The sequence below is a fragment of the Capsicum annuum genome, chromosome 12, assembly GCF_002878395.1.
Source record: "Capsicum annuum cultivar UCD-10X-F1 chromosome 12, UCD10Xv1.1, whole genome shotgun sequence".
NCBI classification, from domain to species: domain Eukaryota; kingdom Viridiplantae; phylum Streptophyta; class Magnoliopsida; order Solanales; family Solanaceae; genus Capsicum; species Capsicum annuum.
The window spans coordinates 4,596,968-4,610,707 of record NC_061122.1 but is presented as its reverse complement, the minus strand read 5'-3'; positions in this window follow the sequence as shown (position 1 = coordinate 4,610,707).

The window sequence follows — 13,740 nt, the reverse complement described above, 5'->3', positions numbered from 1 at the left end:
TCTGCTAGTGAGCCAGTATTGAAGGTTTCAGATAATCCGTATTATGCCCCGAAACCTACTTTGAAGATGAATGAACCGTATGGGTACACTCAGCCACCCGCATTTCTATTTGATACTGAGAAGACTGTTGCAACAACGAAACAAGAACTCATGGCACGGAAATTGAAGAGTTTAGAACAAGCCATGAGGAATTTATAGGGAACCGGAGGTTATAAGAGTGTTTCCTATAAAGATCTTTGCATGTTCCCAGACGTCAACCTTTTCTTCGATTTTAAAATGCCCAAGTTCAAGAAGTATGCTGGGCACGGTGATCTCGTGGCACACTTGAGACGTTATTGCAACCAATTGAGGGCTACAGGGGGAAGGGAAAAGTTTCTCATGGCTTTCTTTGGCGAGAGTCTTTCTGATCTGTCTTCAGAATGGTTTGTTGATTAAGATATCGACAAGTGGAACAACTGGGATGACCTAGCTTCTGAGTTTGTGCAACATTTTCAGTATAACATCGATCTAATTCCTGACATAAAATCCTTGGTCAACATGATGAAAAAAGGCACTGAAGGCTTTAGGCAATACGCAATAAGGGAGCGTGAATAGGCTGCCAGGGTAAAGCCTCCAATGAAGGAGAGTAAGCTGGTGGAGGTCTTCATTCAGGCATAGGATGAGACCTATTTTCAATATTTACTTCCGGCAATAGGAAAGTCTTTCATTAAAGTCTTTAAAATAGGAGAGATGATAGAGGACAGAATCAAGACTGGCCGAATAGTGAGTTTTGCCTTGTTAAAAGCCACCACACAAGCGATTCAAGGTGGATCTGGCATATTTGGAGGTAAAAAGAAGAAAGAGGATGTGGTGACCGTTGTAGCTGGAACACATTCCTATCCCAAAAGACCGCCTCGCCCCTATCCCCAATCCCAAGTCCAAGTCTACGTCCAAGCTCCATATATTCCTCCCCACTATTACTACCCTCCACAAAATCCATTATATTTCATTCCACCACCCTCGTACCCAGTATATAGCGCACAACCATATGCCCAAACCCCTTTTTACCCGCAATGGCATGCGCAAGCTCCATAAAATTGTCCATCAGCTCTACCAAATTACCAAAACCCCTCCAGATCCAGTTTCCAACCTAGGCCCGAGTACAAGAAAGAGAAGGCAGTCAAAAATTAGTTCACACCTCTTGGGGAGTCATATGCTAGCTTGTTTGATAGGTTGAGAAAGATGAAGGTCTTAAGCCCAATTCAAGAAAGGCTTTCAAATCCACCTCTGAGAAATCTTGATTATTCTTTAATGTGTGCATATTGTTCTGACATGCCAGGCCATGATATCGAGAAATTTTGGTATTTAAATAGAGCTATCAAAGATTTAATTGACATAAATCAGATACCGTTCTAGGCCCAGAGACTCCAAATATTAACCAGAATACGCTGCCAACTCATGATGAAACCAATATGTTAGAATTGATATATGATGGGAAAGAGTCGTTAAGGTATTATAAGCCTATTGTCAAGATACAGATCAATGAGAAAAAAATGGTGAATGTAGCTGATTCGTTGAAAGCAATGTCATTAAGCTTGGAAGGAATAGGAGAAAATGAATTCCAAGAAAGCACAAAGAAACCAGTGATCACAGTGTAAAGTGCCAGAAGATATGACGATTCAAGTCAGGATAAATCTAAGTTGACGGTGGTAGGAGCTCCGGGTAAACCTAACTTGACAGTGAAAGGAGCACTGACAGTGCCTATTGTCCTCAAACCGGTGACCCAACCTCCGATAGTTGATATGGAAAAGGTTCCCTAGAACTACAAGCGGACTGTGATGACCTATTATGGGAAGGAAGTAGTGGAAGATGTAGATGAGGTAGGGGTTTGACTCGGTCAGGAAGATGTTTCGTGCCTAAAAGCTTAAGAAAGTCCAAGCCAATTGTGAGTGGACCTTCATCTATCAAAAAGCCTATCACCGAAGAAGAAGCCGAGGAATTTTTTGAAAAGATGAAGTTGCCAGAGTATTCAATAATAGATCAGTTGAAGAAAACCCCTGCTCAAATTTCCCTCTTATCTTTGTTGTTGCATTCCAAGGAACATCTTGATATTATATTGAAGGTATTAAATGAAGCATATGTTCCTAGGGAGATTATAGTAAATCAGCTTGAGAAAATGGTTCAAAAAATCTTTGAGGTCAATCGGATTAGCTTCTCTGACGATGAATTGCCTGTTGAAGGTACAGGGCATAACCAGGGTCTTTACATTACAGTGAAATGTGAAGAGTTTTACGTCACTCATGTCATGATTCACGGAGGTTCAGCTACAAATATCTGCCCTATTTCTACTTTACAAAAGTTGAATATTGTTGTTGAGAGGATCAGACCCAACAATGTATGTGCCAGGGCTTTCGATGGTGCAAAATCAAACTCCATTGGAAAAATAGAACTAATGTTGATTATGGGGTCTGTTGAGTTCTCCATAGAGTTTCAAGTATTGAATATCGACTTATCTTACAATCTGTTCTTGGGAAGACCGTGGATCCACAAGGCCAAGGCGATTGCATCTACATTGCACCAAATAATCAAGTTTGAGCATGACAGGCAAGAAGTGGTTATTCATGGTGAAGGGAATTTGTCCGCCTACCAAGATTCTCCCTTGTCCCTTATTGAAGCAAACAATGTAGAGGAGACATTTGTCTATCAAACTTTTGATACAGTATCGATGAATTGTATCGTTGAAGGGCAGGTTATTCCAGGGCCACAATTATCTCCTGCTTCTGTCATAATGATAAATAAAATGTTAAAATATGGATTCAAGCTAGGAAGGGGTTTGGGAGTGTCTCTGCATGGTATGGTTCGTCTCATATGTCCGAATGAGAATATGGGCACTTTTGGTTTGGGATTTGAACCTACGGCTGAAGATCTGAAGAAGGCCAAGGGAAGAAAAAAGGAAACGTGGTCACTCCCCCGCCCAGTGCCCCTACTCAGTAAGTCATTCATCAAGGATAGTGTCGTGGCACCTATAGAGTTTGGAGCTGAATTGGTTGATGACTTCCAGAACCTGTTGATCGAAGTTAACATGGTTGAAGCAGGAGAAGGTACCAGTAAGGCAGACGTGCAATTCATATGTCCAGCTATCCGGCTCAACAATTGGGAAGTCACTCCTCTCCCCGTCAGGAGAGAGTTTTGGTAGTTTGTTTTGTTTTTCTTTCTGTTTATCTGAGTTATTTCAGGGTCGTAATTCGGATTTTAGTTTGTTTATGTTATGTTGTCATTTGTGTTTAAACCCTCCCAGCTTTCCCTTTTAATGAAATGCAATGTCCTCTTATGTTATGTCTAATATATTTTGATTTTGTCTTTTTCTTTATACATTTTTCTTTATGCTGATTCTAATGACATGACATGCATGCGGAATTTCAGCCTGATCTTAAAATCCAAGCTAATCAAGATATAATGAAGCAAGAGGGGGAATATGATGAAGAAGAGGCACTAGAGGAAATAAGCAAAGAGTTGAAATAGTTTGAAGACAAGCCGAATCCTAATTTAAATGAAACTGAGCCAATCAATCTAGGGAATCATCACCAGGTTGAAGCGATAGGCAAGTTTTCCCCAAACTGGCAAGGTCCCTTCATTGTGAAGAAAGTGTTTCCCAATGGAGCCTTCTATTTGACAGATATTGAAGGCAAAATGACAGAAATGGCTATCAATGCTGATGCGGTCAAAAGATATTATGTATGATATTTTATCCTTTGTTAATTTTATTGCATGTTTAGTACTTGCATTTTTGAAGATTGATATGATGAAGGCATTTTATTTTTCTATCCAAACATTGTGTCGTCCTTTGTTTACCTGTTTGAGCTTAGTTTTATTTTTCTTTCATATCCCTCTTTGGGAATCAAATAGAGTCAAAGATAAATGTCAGGAAAATAAGAACATAAAAAAGAGTTCAAAAATTAAAAAAAAAAATCAAATAAAAACAAAGAAGAAGCTGATGGAACTACGTGCGACCTGATTCTCCTCTCCTGGGTGTGAGATATGTAGGCTGCCCCATTCGGGGCTCAGTCCAACCAAATAAAAATTTTAGAGTCACCCAGTCAACAAAAACTAGGGCATGAGTTAATGTTTGTTTGAGTCGATTCCAAAAGTTGTAAATCCCACATCCCACTTCAAGTGTCGTTTGAGCCTCTTGCCATCCTTTTCTAACTTTATCCAAAAGCCAAATTACAACCAAAGAAAGTCCTTCAGATCAATTTTTGATAATGTTAAGGCTAAGCATGCAATGGATATGATGATACATTGTGGGTACTACTTGTCTTCCTCAGCATAAGAAATTAGGAAAGAAATAAAAAATGAGAGAGCTATTGGTGAAAACCCTCGCGGGCACCATAAGGCGATGGTGAGTCGAGAGAAATAAAAATGAGAGAGTCTTACTGGTGAAAACCCTAACGGGCACCATAAGGCAATGGGGAGTTGAGAGAAATAAAATGAGAGAGTCTTATTGGTGAAAACCCTCATGGGCACCGTAAGGCGATGACGATTTTAAAAGAAATGTGAAAAGAAAAGAGGTTTGTTGGCGAAAATCTTTCAAGATGTCGTCAATTGAATGAGATATATGAGTTCAACGGGTTGGAAGAAGCAGCAGCGGCAAAGGCACGAACTCAACAACAAATGGGAAGTTTGGATAGGAAGATCAGGCAGTTTAATCCAAAATGCATGTCATAGTCATTGGAGTTGGTTGCCATCTTCAAATAAGTTTTCTTCTTTGTTAAAAAGAGGGACATTGCCCTTTTATTTCATTTACATATTCATGCTTTTGTCTTTTGATGTCATTTGTCAAAAATAAAAGTCACCATCATTTCTTTACATTTTAAGTCAAGTCTGTGTCAAAACAAGCGAGAAAGGATTTCAAAACTTTCTACCAGTCTTTCCAAATGTATGAGAAAAAGCCAAGGACCAGCACACAAAAGAAATATGATCGTAATTCAACACAAAGCAAAGGAAGTCTATCAACCGGCAGGCTGCTGGGTTCGTGGGAATATCAGATGTCAAAACTCAGAGGCATGGTAAAATAGAAGCTTGGTCTATGAGCCAAAGGTATTTCCCCGATCTGGTATGGGTCAATGATGCAGCAAGACAGGGGCAAGTGTCAGTAATTTGAAACAAAGATGAAAGGAACAACTACTGGAGCAGATGCCTGCAAAGCTAAGTGCTGCAAGCCACCACTAATTTAACTGAATAATTTTTCTTTCTTTCATGAAACATGGGCGAAGTTTCTGTTCAGTAAATTCAGCTATCATTGGGAAAATATATCTTGAGACTTTACTTTCTGTTCAGGACCCTCCTAAAAAATGGGACTTTACTTTCCATTCAGGACCCTCCTGAAAAATGGGACTTTACTTTCTGTTCAGGACCCTCCTGAAAAATGGAACTTTACTTTCTGTTCAGGACTCTCCTGAAAAATGGAATTTTACTTTTTGTTTAGAACCCTCCTGAAAAATGAGATTTTACTTTTTGTTCAGAACCCTCCTGAAAAATGGGATGTTACATTCCGTCTAGAACCCTTCTGAAAAATGGGATTTTACTTTCTGTTCAGGACTCCCCTGGAAAATGAGATTTTACATTCTGTTCAGGACCCTCCTGAAAAATGGGACTTTACTTTCTGTTCAGGACCCTCCTGAAAAATGGGACTTTACTTTCTGTTCAAGAACCTCCTAAAAAATAGGAGTTTACTTTCTGTTCAGGACCCTCCTGGAAAATAGGATTTTACTTTCTGATCAGGACCCTCCTGAAAAATGGAACTTTATTTTTTGTCGAGGACCCTCCTAAAAAATCGGACTTTACTGTCTGTTCAGGACCCTCCTGAAATATGGGATTTTATTTTCCGTTCAGGGCCCTCCTGAAAAATGGGACTTTACGTTCCGTTCAGGACCCTCCTGAAAAATGGGATTTTACTTTTCGTTCAGGACCCTCCTGGAAAATGGGATTTTACTTTCCGTTCAGGACCCACCTGAAAAATGGGAATTTACTTTCTATTCAGGACCCTCCTGAAAAATGGGACTTTACTTTCTGTTCAGAAACCTCCTGAAAAATGAAACTTTACATTCTGTTTAGAATCCTCCTGAAAAATGGGACTTTACTTTCTGTTCAGGACCCTCCTGAAAAATGGGATTTTACTTTCCGTTCAGGACCCTCCTGAAATATGGGATTTTATTTTCCGTTCAGGACCCTCCTGAAAAATGGGACTTTACTTTTCGTTAAGGACAACTTTACTTTCTGTTCAGGACCCTCCTGAAAAATGCTAATTTACTTTAGGTTTAGGACCCTCCTGAAAAACGAGATCTTAGTTTCTATTCAGGAACCTCCTGAAAAATGGGATTTTACTTTTTGTTTAGGACCCTCCTGAAAAATGAGACTTTACTTTCTGTTTAGGACCCTCCTAAAAAATGGGACTTTATTTTCCATTCAGGACCTTCCTGAAAAATGGGACTTTACTTTCTGTTCAAGACCCTTCTGAAAAATGGGATTTTACTTTCTGTTCAGGACCCTCCTGGAAAATGGGATTTTACTTTATGTTCAGGACCCTCCTGAAAAATGGGAATTTACTTTCTGTTTAGGACCCTCCTGGAAAATGGGATTTTACTTTCTGTTCAGGACCCTCCTTAAAAATGGGATTTTACTTTCTGTTCAGGACCCTCCTAAAAAATGGGATTTTACTTTTCGTTCAGGACCCTCCTAAAAAATGAGATTTTACTTTCCGTTCAGGACCCTCCTGAAAAATGGGATTTTACTTTCCGTTCAAGAGCCGCCTGAAAAATGGGATTTTACTTTCTGTTCAGGACACTCCTAAAAAATGGAAATTTACTTTACGTTTAGCACCCTCCTGAAAAATGAAACTTTACTTTCTGTTCAGGACCCTCTTGAAAAATAAGATTTTACTTAATGTTCAGGACCCTCCTTAAAAATAAGAATTTACTTTAGGTTCAGGACCCTCCTGAAAATGGGATCTTACTATCTATTCAGGACCCTCCTAGAAAATGAGATTTTAGTTTTTGTTCAGGACCCTCTGAATAATGGGACTTTACTTTCTGTTCAGTACCCTCCTGAAAAATGGGACTTTACTTTCTGTTCAGGACCCTCATGAAAAATGGAACTTTACTTTCTGTTTTTACTTTCTATTTAGGACCTCCTATGTGTTACTGCTTTTATATCTGGCATCATATGTCTACCCCCAGGCCTTCTTTCTGCAACAAGTCCGTAGTACACGTGTTGTACACGACCTCTAGTTGAGTCACCCTTATTTTAGGGGGAGAGCCGTCGGTGTGATGGAGTAGGTGGAAAGCAAAGCAGCCACTATCGACCATACGCTCCCCCGAACAGCCTTGTTAGTGAACCAGAACGTAGGTCAGCCTTTAGGTCATGCTTATGTGCATCATATTGAGACCTAGAAGGACCCACATGGCCCTTTGTAAGAGACTTACCTCTAAAGCATCCCTACATGCTAACTGTTGCATCTTTAAGGGTAACGGGGTCATTTGACGGACTGATTTGAAAAAAAAACATCTGTTAGGAGTAACGTGCGTAGGAAAAAATGAAAAAGAAAAAAAAAGAAAAAAGAATATAGAAAAAAAGTGAGTCCAAAAGAATGAATCAAAAGGGGTGTCGTAGTTTGTTTTAGAGTTCTTTATGGCTTTTGTTTTTCACGATCCAAAAACTCAAAAAGATTTTTTTTTACATTTTGCATTTGTCTTCTCAAAGTACCGTAAGTTCAATAAAAAAAAGGGAAAAAGAGAGGGTTTTGTTTGCCTTTTCTACTTATTTGTCAAAAACAAAAAATACCAAAAAGATTTTTTCATAATTGGTGGTGTCAGTCTTAGTTGAAGTGTCTAGTTGAAAATCCAAAAAGTTTTTATTCGTTTGTTTTTGGTTGTGTCTCTTAAGTTAGGGTCAATTTATTAGTTAATTGTTAATTGTCAAATCTAGATGAACTACGCATACCTGATTCCCTTCCCTCAGGTTGGGATACGTAGGCAACCCTCGGTGGGTCCGGTAATCTTTGTGTTGGCCTTTGTTTTATTATTAGCCTAGGTCTCTCGCCCCATAATCTAGAGTTGTTAGCCAAGTAGACTGATTTTGCTCAGTACTTCTGTTCGGCAAATTGGAGTCATGAAGTGGTCTGTCCCATCGACATATGTTTGCGTCAAAAATCCCAAGGGTTGGGAATCTTCTACTCCTGTCGAATTTTGAGATAACATCTTATGTGTTATTACAAGATGGATTTGTCCACCAAGTCTAGAGTCCTGATGGTTGTCAAGGTGCGCAAAAAGTTAATCAAGTGGTGGGAAATGTTTAACTATGTTGATCAGCAGAAACTGATTAAAATATTAGGTGATCTTACGGAACTTCTGCATGTTACCCCTCGTCCAGATTTAATAGAGGCTTTGTTGACCTTTTGGGATCCAAGTAGTTTGGTGTTTAGGTTTAGGTAATGTGAAATGACTCCTACTTTGGCAAAAATATCCGGTTTGTTGCATTTGCCCTATATCGAGATGGATATGATTCGAGCACGAAATCATACTAGCATGAGGTTTTTCCAGTCTTGTGGTTTAAAAGTAAGGGTATGCATTTAGGTTGTTTAAGTGATTTGTGGGTTTCCTTAGATTTTTTTTCGCTAGATTCGGGCCCTCGAAAGGTTTTGATTGCTTTTGGGATGAATTTCATATGACTAAGGAGAAGTGGGAGAGAAAGCGTCTTGAAGTCTTCACCCTCGCTTTGTTAGGTACTTTAGTGTTTTCGCTAGAAGAAAGACGTATTAATACACGTTTGCAATCTGTGGTGATGGCTCTATTTCATAAGGATCAAAATGACAAGGGCATTAATCAAAAGGGCAGGTTCACTCTCATACCCATGATCTTAACAGAAATATATAAGGCTTTAACTGAAGTGAAGGGGGGATGAGATTTTTTGAGGGCAGTAACCTGATATTGCAGTTATGGATGATGGAGCATTTGCATGCGCCTTCTTTAGTTAGACCAGACGTGGTTGATCGTTCTATTCCCAATCGAGTGAAAGCCATGGACCTCAGGTTGCGTTTGGATAAATTCTCACTACCCGTGGGAGTCGATGCTTGGATTGAATTTCTTGATTCAAGAACCGGGGATAACATTTTGTGGACTTGTTTGTGGCTTCGACCAAAGATAATCTTGTTTGGTTGTCAAATGCAGCTCCTTCTAGTTATGTTAGGGCTTAATTGCACTAGACCATACAGTCCTTCTAGGGTAATGCGCTAGTTGGGTAAGCCGCAGGACGTGCCACCAGTAGTAGATCTTCTAAAGGATGTTGAGTACTTCAAGGACCAAGCCTTAGGTGAAAGCAAATACGAGTAGTTCTGGAAGCATGCAACAAAGCCAGGTGTGGACACTCTCAAAGAAAGTTTAGATAATCCGGGGTACACTCAGGGATATGGGGTCTGGCTTCAATCCATCCCTCGGGGTATCATTTAACCCTTACCAGCATAGCTTAGAGGGAGAATACAGGAAGAATGCATAGTTGACCACCATCAGGATGAAAGTGCGGGGTCCAAAGTGGAGACACTGAGAGTTTAGTTAGCATATTTGTTCAAGATTGTAGAAAGGTGTCAGAACAATCTTTCTAATTGCACTCCTCATGAGGCAGGAATATGGGCCCGAAGCTTCCTCCCCAATATCAGGGTATCTTTGCAGGACATGCTACAAAGTTTGAATGGGAGAAAGAGAACTTCACAGGCAGGTCCATCTCAGCCAGGGTCATCACGCAGAGCACCAGTCTGAAAGAGCATTTCTTATCTTTGTTCAATTTGAGTCTTTTATGTTTCTGTCATTGTAGGGTGGCGTCAGTTTTAAGTCGGAGTCAAGTTGTTTTGGTATAAGGGTCTTTATCAGTAATTTCACGTATGTCGTCTTAGGGGTCTAGAATGTTATTTTGTATTTGTTGTTTAGTTTTTAAAGCGGTCCTAAATTCATGTTTGTTTTGTTTCTTTCTTTCATCAAATGTTATGAGGTTATGTCTTTCTTTTGTTTGTTTGTTTTCGTTTTCGTGAAAAAAAATCAATTATGTAATGTTTATGCATATGCTGCCCGAACTACGCAAGATCTGATTCATGTACAACATGATACGTAGGCAACCTGCTTTTGGGTTCGATCTAATCATTTTGTTTCGTTGTTTATCATTTTTTTAAAAAGAAAAGCGAAAGTCATAAAGAATGATAAAATGAAGGTAGATAGCGAGAGAAGAAAAGAAAGAAAGGATGATGAGACAAGAAAGGAAAAGAACAGAGATTGATACGAAAAAAAAGAAAAAAAAGAAAAAAAAGAGGGAAAGAAAAAAATAATAAAAAATAATAATAATAATAATAATAATAAGAGTAGAAAAAAATAAGTGTAGATAAAAATCGGGATGATGTTAAAATGACCTCGCTACCCTCAAAAGCTGGTAGAAATGAACATGAATTTAGGACAATTTTACCAATGTGATTCTCATGTTTGTTGTGTGCCCTAATCCTAACGGATGTCTTCTTTGATGAGCATGTTCTTTCAGATAACAGTGGTAGGTTTGCAGCACTCTGGCTAGTCACCCATACTTTACTAGATCCAAAGCAAAGCTCGCCATGGCTAGCAGGGAGATTGAAAATTCGCTCATTGACCCGGATCAGGTTCACAGGGAAGAAAGTTCAGAACATAATGATGAGGTAGTAAGGCTCAGGCAATAATTGATAGATTTGCACCGAGCATGGGCCAGCGGAATGCCTCCTCCTCCACTCCCTGAAGGTCTTGGGAATATCTCTAATTGCCCACCACTCTCTCAGGTGCAATTCTCTGCTCCTATTGAGTCACCTGAGCACGCGCCAGGATTCACTCCACGACATTATTATCCCGGTAGTTCCGGTGCGCCCTTGGCAGCTCCCAATCAAGACCCGCTGCTCAGCCGGCACCACCGATCACACCGGTATTCGTGGCTCTGCCACTACCTGAAGCTCCCATATATGCTGTGCGTCCCACAATGGGGCTTCCTAGATCTGCCAGTGAGCCAGTATTGAAGGTTCCAGATAGTCAGTATTATTCCCCAGAGCCTACTTTGAGAATGAATGAACCGTATGGGTATACTCAGCCACCTGCATTTCCATTTGATACGGAGAAACTTATCGCAACAGAGGAACAGGAAGTCATAGCACAGAAGTTGAAAAGTTTAGAACAGGCTATGAGGAATTTGTAGGGAATCGGAGATTATAAGAGTGTTTCCTATAAAGATCTTTGCATGTTCTCAGACATCAACCTTCCCCTCGGTTTTAAAATGCCCAAGTTTAAGAAGTATGCAGCGCACGGTGATCCCGTGGCACAATTGAGACATTATTGCAACCAGTTGAGGGCTGCAGGAGAAAGGAAAGAGCTGTTCATGGCCTTCTTTGACGAGAGTCTTTCTGATCTAGCTTCAAAATGGTTTATCGATCAAGATATCGACAAGTGGAACAGCTGGGATGACTTAGATTCTAAGTTTGTTCAATATTTTTAATATAACATTGACCTGATTTCGAATGAAAAATCCTTGGTCAACATGAAGAAGAAAAGCACTGAAGGCTTTAGGGAATACGCGATAAGGTGGCGTGAATAGGCCGCCAGGGTAAAGCCTCCAATGAAAGAAAGTAAGTTGGTAGAGGTTTTCATTCAGGCATAGGATGAGACCTATTTTCAACATTTACTTCCGGCAATGGGAAAGTCTTTTATTGAAGTCCTCAAAATGGGGGAGATGATAGAGGACGTAATCAAGACCGGCCGAATAGTGAGTTTTGCCGCATTAAAAGCCACCACACAAGTGATTCAAGGTGGATCTGGTATATTCGGAGGTAAAAAGAAGAAAGAGGATGTGGCGACTATCGTAGCTGGAACCCATTCCTATCCCAAAAGACCACCTCGCCCCTATCCCCAATCTCAAGCCCAAGTCTATGCCCAAGCTCTATATATTCCTCCCCACCATTACTACCCTCCACAAAATCCTTTATATTTCATTCCACCACCCCCGTACCCAGTATATAGCGCACAACCATATGCTTAAACCCCTTCTTACCCGCAGTGGCATGCGTAAGCTCTACAAAATCATCCATTCGCTCCACCGAATTACCAAAACCCCTCCATACCCGGTTTTCAACCTAGGCCCGAGTATAAGAAAGAGAAGGTGGTCAAAAATCAATTCACATCTCTTGGAGAGTCATATGCTAGCCTGTTTGATAGGTTAAGAAAGTTGAAGGTCTTAAGCCCAATTCAAGAAAGGCTTTCAAATCCACCGCCGAGGAATCTCGATTATTCTTTAAGGTGTGTGTACTGCTCTAATATGCCAGACCATGATATTGAGAAATGCTGGCATTTAAAGTGAGTTGTCCAAGATTTAATTAACACAAATCAAATGCTGGTCCAGGCCCCGGAGGGTCCAAACATTAACCAGAATCTGCTACCAACCCATGCTGAAACCAATATGTTAGAATTGATATATGATAGGAAAGAATCTTCAAGGTGTTATAAGCCTATTGTCAAGGTACATACCATTGAGGAGAAATCGGTGAATGTAGCAGTCTTTGAAAGCAATGTCATTGAGCCAGGAAGGAATGAGAGAAGATAAAGCCCAAGAAATCACAAAGAAACCCCTGATCACAGTACAAGGCGCCAGAAGGTATGTTGATTTAAGTCAGGATAAACCTAAGTTGACAGTGGTAGGAGCTCTGAGTCAGCCCATCTTGACGGTGAAAGGAGCACTGGCAGCGCCTATTGTCCTCAAACCGATGACCCAACCTCCGATAGTTAATACGAAAAGGGTTCCCTAGAATTATGGGCGGACTGTGATGACCTATCACGGGAAAAAAGTAGTGGAAGATGTAGATGAGGTAGGGGGTTTGACTAGGTCAGGAAGATGCTTCGTGCCTGAAAGCTTAAGAAAGTCCAAGCCAATGGTGAGTGGACCGTTATCTATCAAAAATACTATCACCAAAGAAGAAGTCGAAGAATTTTTGAAAAAGATAAAATTGCCAGAGTATTCAATAATAGACCAGTTGAAAAAACCCCTGCTCAAATCTCCCTCTTATCTTTGTTGTTGCACTCCAAGGAGCATCGTGATATTTTACTGAAGGTATTAAATGAAGCATATGTTCCTAGGGAGATTACAATAAATCAGCTTGAGAAAATGAATGGAAAAATCTTTGAGGTCAATCGGATCAGCTTTTCTGATGATGAATTGCCTGTTGAAGGTACAGGGTATAACCGGGGCCTTTACATTACAGTGAAGTGTGAAGATTTATACGTCACTCATGTTATGATTGATGGAGGTTTAGGTGCAAATATTTGCCCTATTTCTACTTTGCAAAAGTTGAATATTGGTGCTGACAGGATCAGGCCCAATAATGTATGTGTCAGGGCTTTCGATGGTGCAAAATCAAACTCCATTAGCTAAATAGAACTAATGTTGACCATAGAGCCTGTTGAGTTCGCCATAGAGTTTCAAGTATTTAATATAGACTCCTCTTACAATCTGTTGTTGGGAAGGCCATGGATCCACAACGCCAAGGCGGTTGCATCTACACTGCACCAAATAATTAAGTTTGAGCATAACAGGCAAGAAGTGGTTATTCATGGTGAAGGAGATTTGGTTCGCCGGCGAAGATTCTCCCTTGTCTCTTATTGAAGCAAATAATGAGAGGAGACATTCATCTATCAAATTTTTGATACAGTGCCAGTGAAT